Raw genomic sequence first — 7,883 nt, forward strand, 5'->3', positions numbered from 1 at the left:
AAGAAAGATTGCAATGTTGCTATCTGACTGAGTTTGGAAACACTCTCGTAGATAGAGGAGTGACGAGAAGCTTCTAGGATTTCTGGTGTGATGTGTGGCTGCCGTCCCACAACACAGCTCAGTTTAGCGTAGCTAGAAGCACTTGACTAGAACATATATATACACAGCAGGCAGAAGATGCTCCTGGACTTTGAGATGCAGCTGGCATCAGATTTTATGGCAGGAGTGGAGCAAATCAGAAAAAACAGGAGGCCTGATGAACTTCTCCATCAACAAGGCATCAGAGACACTGCTTGGTGCTAGCTTCTGGAGCAGCAAGTTATGAGTCATGATTTTACAAAAAAAACTTCAGGCATATGTTTTGTTTTTTTTTGCAGGGCCAGCATGTCAGTGGCTGAGTGAGGTCTGTACCAGTTGGTTAAGTTAGAAATAATGGTGTGATATTCACAGAAACCATCTACTAGACTGTGGTGATGTGGGCCTGTGCCCTTGATTGGTAAAGAATTGAGGATCATCCTTGTATAAAAGATGGCTGAAGAATCCATAGCAATGAATGCATTCTCCAAAAGAGAATTTTTTTAAGTGGAAACAAAATTATCCTGTGTTGATTTTGCATATTGTGCACAGAATGTCACACTGCTCTGCTAACGAAGTGAAAGGAACATTATAGTTCCATAACTCCTTTAGTTATTCTTGCTGAAAGGTTGGCAGGCTGCATTGGGTGGAGTTATGAAATATGATCTCTTTTAGACTTAGCATTTAGTCATCATTGAAGTATGCAGAAGAAGCCATGATGGTATAGGATTAACCAAAAGTTACTGTGCTAATCACAGACCAGAGAGCTGCTTCATGGTTCTGGTCAGTGTGTGAGCTAATCCCTGTCTTTTCTCACTACTCAGAGAGTCTCCCCATATGGTAAGTGCTTAGCAATAAGTATTGCATGTAGTGTGGATATGTTAGCATGTAGATAACCAGTAGTGGAAGTTTTGGTCTCTTTAAAAAACTCAGTTGTGTTATGTAAACACGTTTTTGTTTAGTCTTAGGTGTGGGATTTGGGAGTTAATCAGATTGTCCACAGCATCAAACCATTTGCTTCCTGTAGTCTCTGAGAGGGGCTCTTTACCAGCTGTAGATAATTTACGTCTGAGGACTCTGGAGAGGGAATAAATCACAGAGCCTATAAAGAGACTGGGGCCTTGGAGAAAGAAGAACGCTGCTCAGTCACAGTCACAGTCACAGGGAAGGGGAATAGGGTGAAAGCCAGGGGGAGGGAGGAATGGGAGGATACACGGAATGGGAAAGCAATTGAGAAGTAATATGAATGAATTAATTAAAAAATTATAACGCAAAAGAAGAAGAAAAAGAAGAAGAAGAAGAAGAAGAAGAAGAAGAAGAAGAAGAAGAAGAAGAAGAAGAAGAAGAAGAATGCTTCTGCTTCTGGTTGCTGTTGATGCAGTTTAACAGAAGTCAAAAATATACTGTAACAAAGATTGGACTTGTCCCAAAGAATGTGATGACCCTAACCAGCAGGTGTGGCTAGGAGACCTTTGTTCCCTTTGTCTTCTAACCTTCTTCCTCTCCTACCTAGGGTTCAGGGTTGTAAGGGAGGTAGAGGCTTAGGAAATGTAAGTAAAGTAAATAAAAAGTAGACCAACACATGGCACGCAGACATAGGGCTTGGAATAATGAAAAATCTGCGTTCTAATGCTGTAGAGGAGACAGCAGAGTATGAAGAAATGAATATACTATTTCAGGATAATCGTTTACTGTGGCTACTGCCACTAGCTTCTCTCCCGCTTTGCTTCCAGAGGGCATTTTCTGTTTTTGCTTTGCCTTTTCCTGTATTCTGTTTTTTGAAAGGTTGGAAGAATGGCTGAACAATTGCAAAAGTCCAGAGTGGATACAGAGGAGTGTGAGAAATAAAACAACGAATGAAATAGAAAAGCCAGAAATGTCACTCAATTCTCTCATTTTTGTTTTTCTTTTGTTTTGTTTTGTTTGTTTGTTTGAGACAGGGTTTATTTGTAGCCCTGGCTGCCCTGGACTGGTAGACCAGGCTGGCCTTGAACTCACAACGATCCACCTGCCTCTGCTTACTTAGTCCTGGTATTAAAGGTGTGCACTACCACGCTCGGCCAGATCTCTTATTTTTTTTAAAGGATTTCAGAGTTAGCTGTTCAACTAGAGAGTTGCAGGTAGAGATGGAAGTGCTTGGGAAGCAAATGCAGTTGTTGGAAAAGGGAGAACGTGATGCTTCAGACCTGGTGAGTGAGCGCTGGGGTTTCTGGAAAGTGCCTCCCTGCCCTGCTCTGAGCTTGTTTGGTGCCAGGTTACCACAGCCTCTGGTGGGCTAAAGACCCTAGAGGAACAGAAAGCAAAAGGGTTAAAGAGGAGCAGCCTCAGGTTAAGAGATTGCCCAGTAGCCACCAAAAGCTGTCGATATAAAAATACTCAGTGCTTCAATTGCAGTTAAATTTTTAAAAGAAATTGTGACGAAGGAGCTAAAAGCCTCAGACCTCAAAATGGCAGATGAGTTAACACTGAGAAATATTGTACTTTCTGGCTGAGAAGCAAACAAGCCATTTCTGGCAACACTGGGTTCTCAGGAAGAATGCCTAAGCATCTGAGGTTTGTAGATGCTGTGTAAAAGGTGTCATTGCCTGCAGGTCTAAGAGAGACAAACAAAGTAAGCTCTTTTTTAAAAATATTATTAATTTATTCATATTACATCTCAGTTATTAGCCCATCCCTTGTATCCTCCCATTCCTCCCACTCTCCTGCTTCCCCCCCTACTCCCTCCCCTATGACTGTGACTGAGGGGGACCTCCTCCCCTTGTATATGCTCATAGGGTATCAAATCTCTTCTTGGTGACCTATTATCCTTCCTCAAACAAGGTAAGCTCTTATATGTTAGGAAGCAGCTTTGGAGTCCTAGCTCAAGGTTCAGGAGCAAAAAGAGTTCAAGCCATTCCAGATAAGAGCAGCCAAGAGTTCCCAGGTTATAGAAGAAACTATGGATCCAAAAAGTGTTTGGCTCATTGATAATCTCCTTTTAAGAAAGCAACAACAAGTCTCATTCATATTAGAGAAAGGGCCTTTTTTTTTTTTAAAACACTAAAAGGGAATGTAGTGGAGGTTTTGGTGTCTTTAAAAAGTCAATTATGTTATGTACACATGTTTTTGTTTTAATCCCAGGTGTGGGATTTAGATTGTCCACAGCAGCAAACTGTTTGCCTCCTTTGGGCTCTCGAGAGGGGCTCTCTGCCAGCGGCAGATAGTTTAATTCTGAGGACTCTGGAGAGGGAATAAATGCCAGACCCTGGGAGAGAAAAGGGGCTCTGAGAAAAAAGGATGATGGTGCTCCCCACTGCTGCTCCGGGTTGCTGTTGCTATAGTTTGATGAAAAGTTGGAGATGTCTTGAGACAAAGATTAGACCTCAAGGAACTGGATAACCCTAACCAGCCCCCTTTCCTCCTCACTTTTCTCTCCTACCTGGTGTTGGGATATTGGAAAGGATTGGGGTGGAGAAGAGAGAAAGAGATAGAAGAAGCTGCAATAAATTAAAATAGATTTTTAAAAAGAGATGCCTACCACAACCATTTCATGACCTATGTTTCTTCCTGAGCCCTAAGCAGGTCTTTCCTGGTGCCACTGGATCCCGAAGGCATGGACGTGATGTTTGCAGATAGGAGGGCTGACTACTAATACACAGTGTCTACTGCGTTTAATGCAAACAGTGAAGACTTCAGGAATTTCACCATTTTTGCCAGTTCTCCAACTTGCCACCCTTTTGTTAGCCATGGTACTTAGGTTCAGACAGTTTTCAGATGGGTTGAGTTTAGATGAGGTTGCCATACTGAGTGTGATCCAAAGCAGGTGAGTCAGTCTCCCCAGCACGCTGCTACATTTTACTTACTTATAATTTATGCTCTGCCTCTTGCTGCACAGACTTAATGTGCCACACCTGATTGTGTCAGTGTAGAAGTTACAATCAGGTGAGCACAAAAAAAAAAAAAAAAAAAAAAAGACAAGACAGCAAACAACTAAAAAAGAACATGAGCAGAAAGAATTCTTTCTCTGACTGACCGTTGATCATTACTTCTTGCTTTTGTTTTGGGCTTCCTAGTAGTTAAAGCAAAGCTGAAATAATTTTTATGTTATTTTATTGTTAGTTAAACAAACACTCAAGTTTTTTTTTTCTGACTAAAAGTTGAAACTTTCCCAGGGACCAGGACCCACTGAGAATTTGTTCTGTAGATTCTTATCTCAGTGACATGAAGAAATGGTGCAGACGCCAGTATAAGAGCAGTGTTGAGGAGTGTCCACCGGGGCCCTCCTAAGATGCTCTCTATAAATCCTGAAGGGAGGAAGTTGCATGGGAGCCTGGGAGATTGTAATTTTCATGCAGCTGATCATTTCCTGTAAAATATTCTTTGATTATAAAAAAAAAACTCCATAGGCGTTGATTAAAAAACAAAGTTATAATAAGATAAACCCCATTTTTTATTTATTCACATTGTTCTTGCTGTTTTGGTTGAAAGGCTAGAGAGATAGCTCCGTGCTTAAAAGCACTTGGTCCTCTTGAGGAAGACCTGGGTTTGATTCTCAGCACGTACATGGCGGCCTACAATCTCACAAACTCCAGCCCAAGGAATCTCTTCTAACCTACGCTGGTACCAAGAATTACATGGCCCAGACATCCAGACAGGCAAAATATTCACACACGTAAAATAAAGTAAACTTAAAAATACATTCTCTCTCATATGTTGCCCACAGTGAATAAGCACAGATAGAAACATCTGAATATGAGTACTATGCATTATGCAGATGTGTAAAAACATACACAATCCATGTGCAGCGTATAGTTCTATGGCTTGCTCTTTACTTAATGGAAAATCATGCCTGTTTCTCTGTGAAAATTATTCTGACAGTAATACGTATCCGAATAAATCGTAATTCAATTGGTCAGTGTCTGGGCTAGTCCCCATCTCTTCCCACTACTCAGAGCCTCTCCATATGGCAGGTACTTAATGATAATTGTTGAGTGTGGTGTGGGTGTGTTCGTGTGTGTAGGTAACCATTTTGTTATCCATGCTTCTCCATAAGGCCTAAGCAGGCCTTTCCTGGTGGCACTGGATGCTGATGGCGTGGATGTGATGTTTGCAGTCAGAAAGCGCTGGCTACTAATACAGACACTGTGTATATTGCAAAAAAAAAAAAAAAAAAAAAGATAGCAGCTTCAGGAACTTCACGATTTTTGGCCATGCTCCAATTTTATCTTGGCTGCTGTAAAGCTTGCAGATTTATTAGCTTAATGATATTTTCATTTTAATACTGTCACATATATTTTCATAACATTATTTGGTTTTGATTTCACATTTTAGAAACGTTAGTGTTTTTTCTTGTTCAGTTTTTTTCTATTGTAATTCTGTTCTTTGGTTTTTGTCTGTGACAAGGGTCTTTCAAATTTAGATACAGATTTACAAAGGAGAAATTCAGTTAAGATGATGCTTGTGTCTTAAGAAAGCAATTATTTTTTAGTAAGCAAAATACAGCAGTCCCTTTCGGACTTTAAATAGTGCCGAGGACTGTTTTAATGATTTCCTTTACACGAACTCAGGTGCCCCTTTTCTGACCACGTCCCCTGGATGGGGAGGCCTGGCAGCACTCAGAGGAAGGATAGCAAGTTACCAAGAAGAGACTCGATATTCTAAGGGCATATATAGGGGGAGGAAGTCTCCCTCAATCACAGACATAGGGAAGGGGAGAAGGGGGAAGTGGGAGGAAGGGAAGAATGGGAGGAAACAGGGAAAGGGCTAACAATCGAGATGTAATATTAATAAATTAATTTAAAAAATAGTGCCGAGGAACAATTTGAGGAAAAGTACTGAATCTGTATTCTCTTTGTTCGTCTACTTCAATTGTTGGGCCTTTGCGAAATCCTATGGGTGTGTTTCTAAATTGTCTTCTAGTCTCTTTAGTGTTTGATATTAGCAACTTGTGTTATTGAACTGGCTTGTTCTGAGATCTAATTTATTTCCTTCCAGAACGAGCCTGACCGCCATTCCATTTGTCTACAGATCAACAGGTCAGAAGTGGTATTTGTCCTGTTTATTTACTTTTCTTCCCTCTTCCCTTTCCTTCCTCCTGTTGCAATTCCCTCTCACCCCTGCCATAGCTTATAAGCAAAGCTATATTTCCTTGTCTTTTTTATGTTTTCTTCTATTACATTTTTGTCAAAATATTGGCAATGGGTGTGTGTTGGGTTCATCCAGTGTTTATGAGATGGTATTGTACACTTGTCAATGGTTTCAAATAGCGTGTAGATTTTTATTTTGTGTAATGAACGCATTTAAGGACATTGTCCACAGTTATGTGGAGAGTGGGGACTCACTCTGACATGAACTCTGGTGCCCCATATCTGACCAACTCCCCTTGATGGGAAGGCATGATGGCGCTCAAAGACAGAATAAGCAGGATACCAAGATGAGACTTGATAGCCTATGACTATATAGTGGGGGAGGAGGTCCCCCTCAGTCTTAGACCTAGGGGAGGGAAATAGGGTGAAAGTGGGGGGGAGGGAGGAATGGGAGGATACAAGTGATGGGATAACAATTGAGTTGAAATCTGAATAAATTAATAAAATTAAAATTAAAAAAATAAAATTGTTTTAAATCATCTTATAATATTTTTTAATTTTAATGAATTATTTTAAATATCTCTTGGTTTCGTTCTCATTTTGAAAAAAATTTCTGTGTTATTCTGTCTTATTTTAAATAAAATCTTGAAGACTGCCCTTATAGACAAATTTGGTCATATGCCTGGTTTCTCTCATTTTTTCTAAAGCACCACTACTTGAAATACATTTTGACACTTTGAAAAATGTTGACATGACAACTATCTCAGTAGAGCGGTGTTGGGTTCAGAAAATTCATTTTTCTTTCTTTTTATACAATAGATTCCTAGGTGTCAATGAGAGCTGACCACTACAAGTAAGACAAGCCTCTGAAAAAAACACATCCGTATCTTTTGTTCTCACCTCTGTTACATTTATAATAAGTTCTGATTGAAATGGTAGAGCTTACTTCATAATGTTTTGTTACTTCCTTATTTGCTTTTTATTCCCCATTGTGTTCTTTCTATTCAGACCACTTTCATATTATAATAAAGTTTAAAATAAAGTGGTTATGAAACTTTACACTGTGTTTTATGTTCATGGCCACACTTACTTTCTTCAAATTTTTACTTACTTAATTATCAAAATGTAGTTCAATTTTTTGTTTATTTTTTTTTTTTAAATTAAGGTTTCACTATGCTGCCTTAGATAGCTCTGAATTCCTGGACTTAGTAACATTCTTGCCTCAGGCTCCCAAGTAGGTAGTCCTACAGGCTGAAGTATAATTTCCTCTCTTGGGTGTTTTTGAATCATTTATTTTCTGTTTTATTTTTTAAATTTTTTAATTTTTAATTTTATTAATTTATTTAGATTTCAACTAAATTGTTATCCCATCACTTGTATCCTCCCGTTCCTCCCTCCCTTCCAGTTTCACCTTATTCCTCTCCCCTAGGTCTAAGACTGAGGGGGACCTCTTCCCCCTCTCTATGGTCATAGGCTATCAAGTCTCATCTTGGTAGCCTGCTTATTCTTTCTTTGAGTGCCCTCAGGCCTCCCCACCCAGAGGAGGTGGTCAAATACGGGACACCAGAGTTCATGTCAGAGTGAGTCCCCACTTTCCACATAACTGTGGAGAATTTCCTGACCATTGGCTAGATCAGAGTAGGGGTTCAATGTTTATTACTTGTATTGTCCTTAGTTAGTGCAATACTTTGAGCAGACACCCCTGGGCCCTGATCCACCCATCACGATGTTCTTCTTGTAGGT

General features: G+C 39.9%; 1 long non-coding RNA gene across 1 annotated transcript; it reads left to right on the top strand.

Moving 5' to 3' along the window:
• Positions 1–826: 826 nt before the first annotated feature.
• Positions 827–7,039, top strand: LOC311581171. The gene is made up of 3 exons (XR_014773679.1): positions 827–915; positions 6,049–6,089; positions 6,960–7,039. It is a non-coding gene; the product is annotated as an uncharacterized lncRNA (long non-coding RNA).
• Positions 7,040–7,883: the final 844 nt, after the last annotated feature.

Source organism: Acomys minous, assembly GCF_964271855.1.
Source record: "Acomys minous genome assembly, chromosome: 13".
In the NCBI taxonomy this organism is placed as follows: domain Eukaryota; kingdom Metazoa; phylum Chordata; class Mammalia; order Rodentia; family Muridae; genus Acomys; species Acomys minous.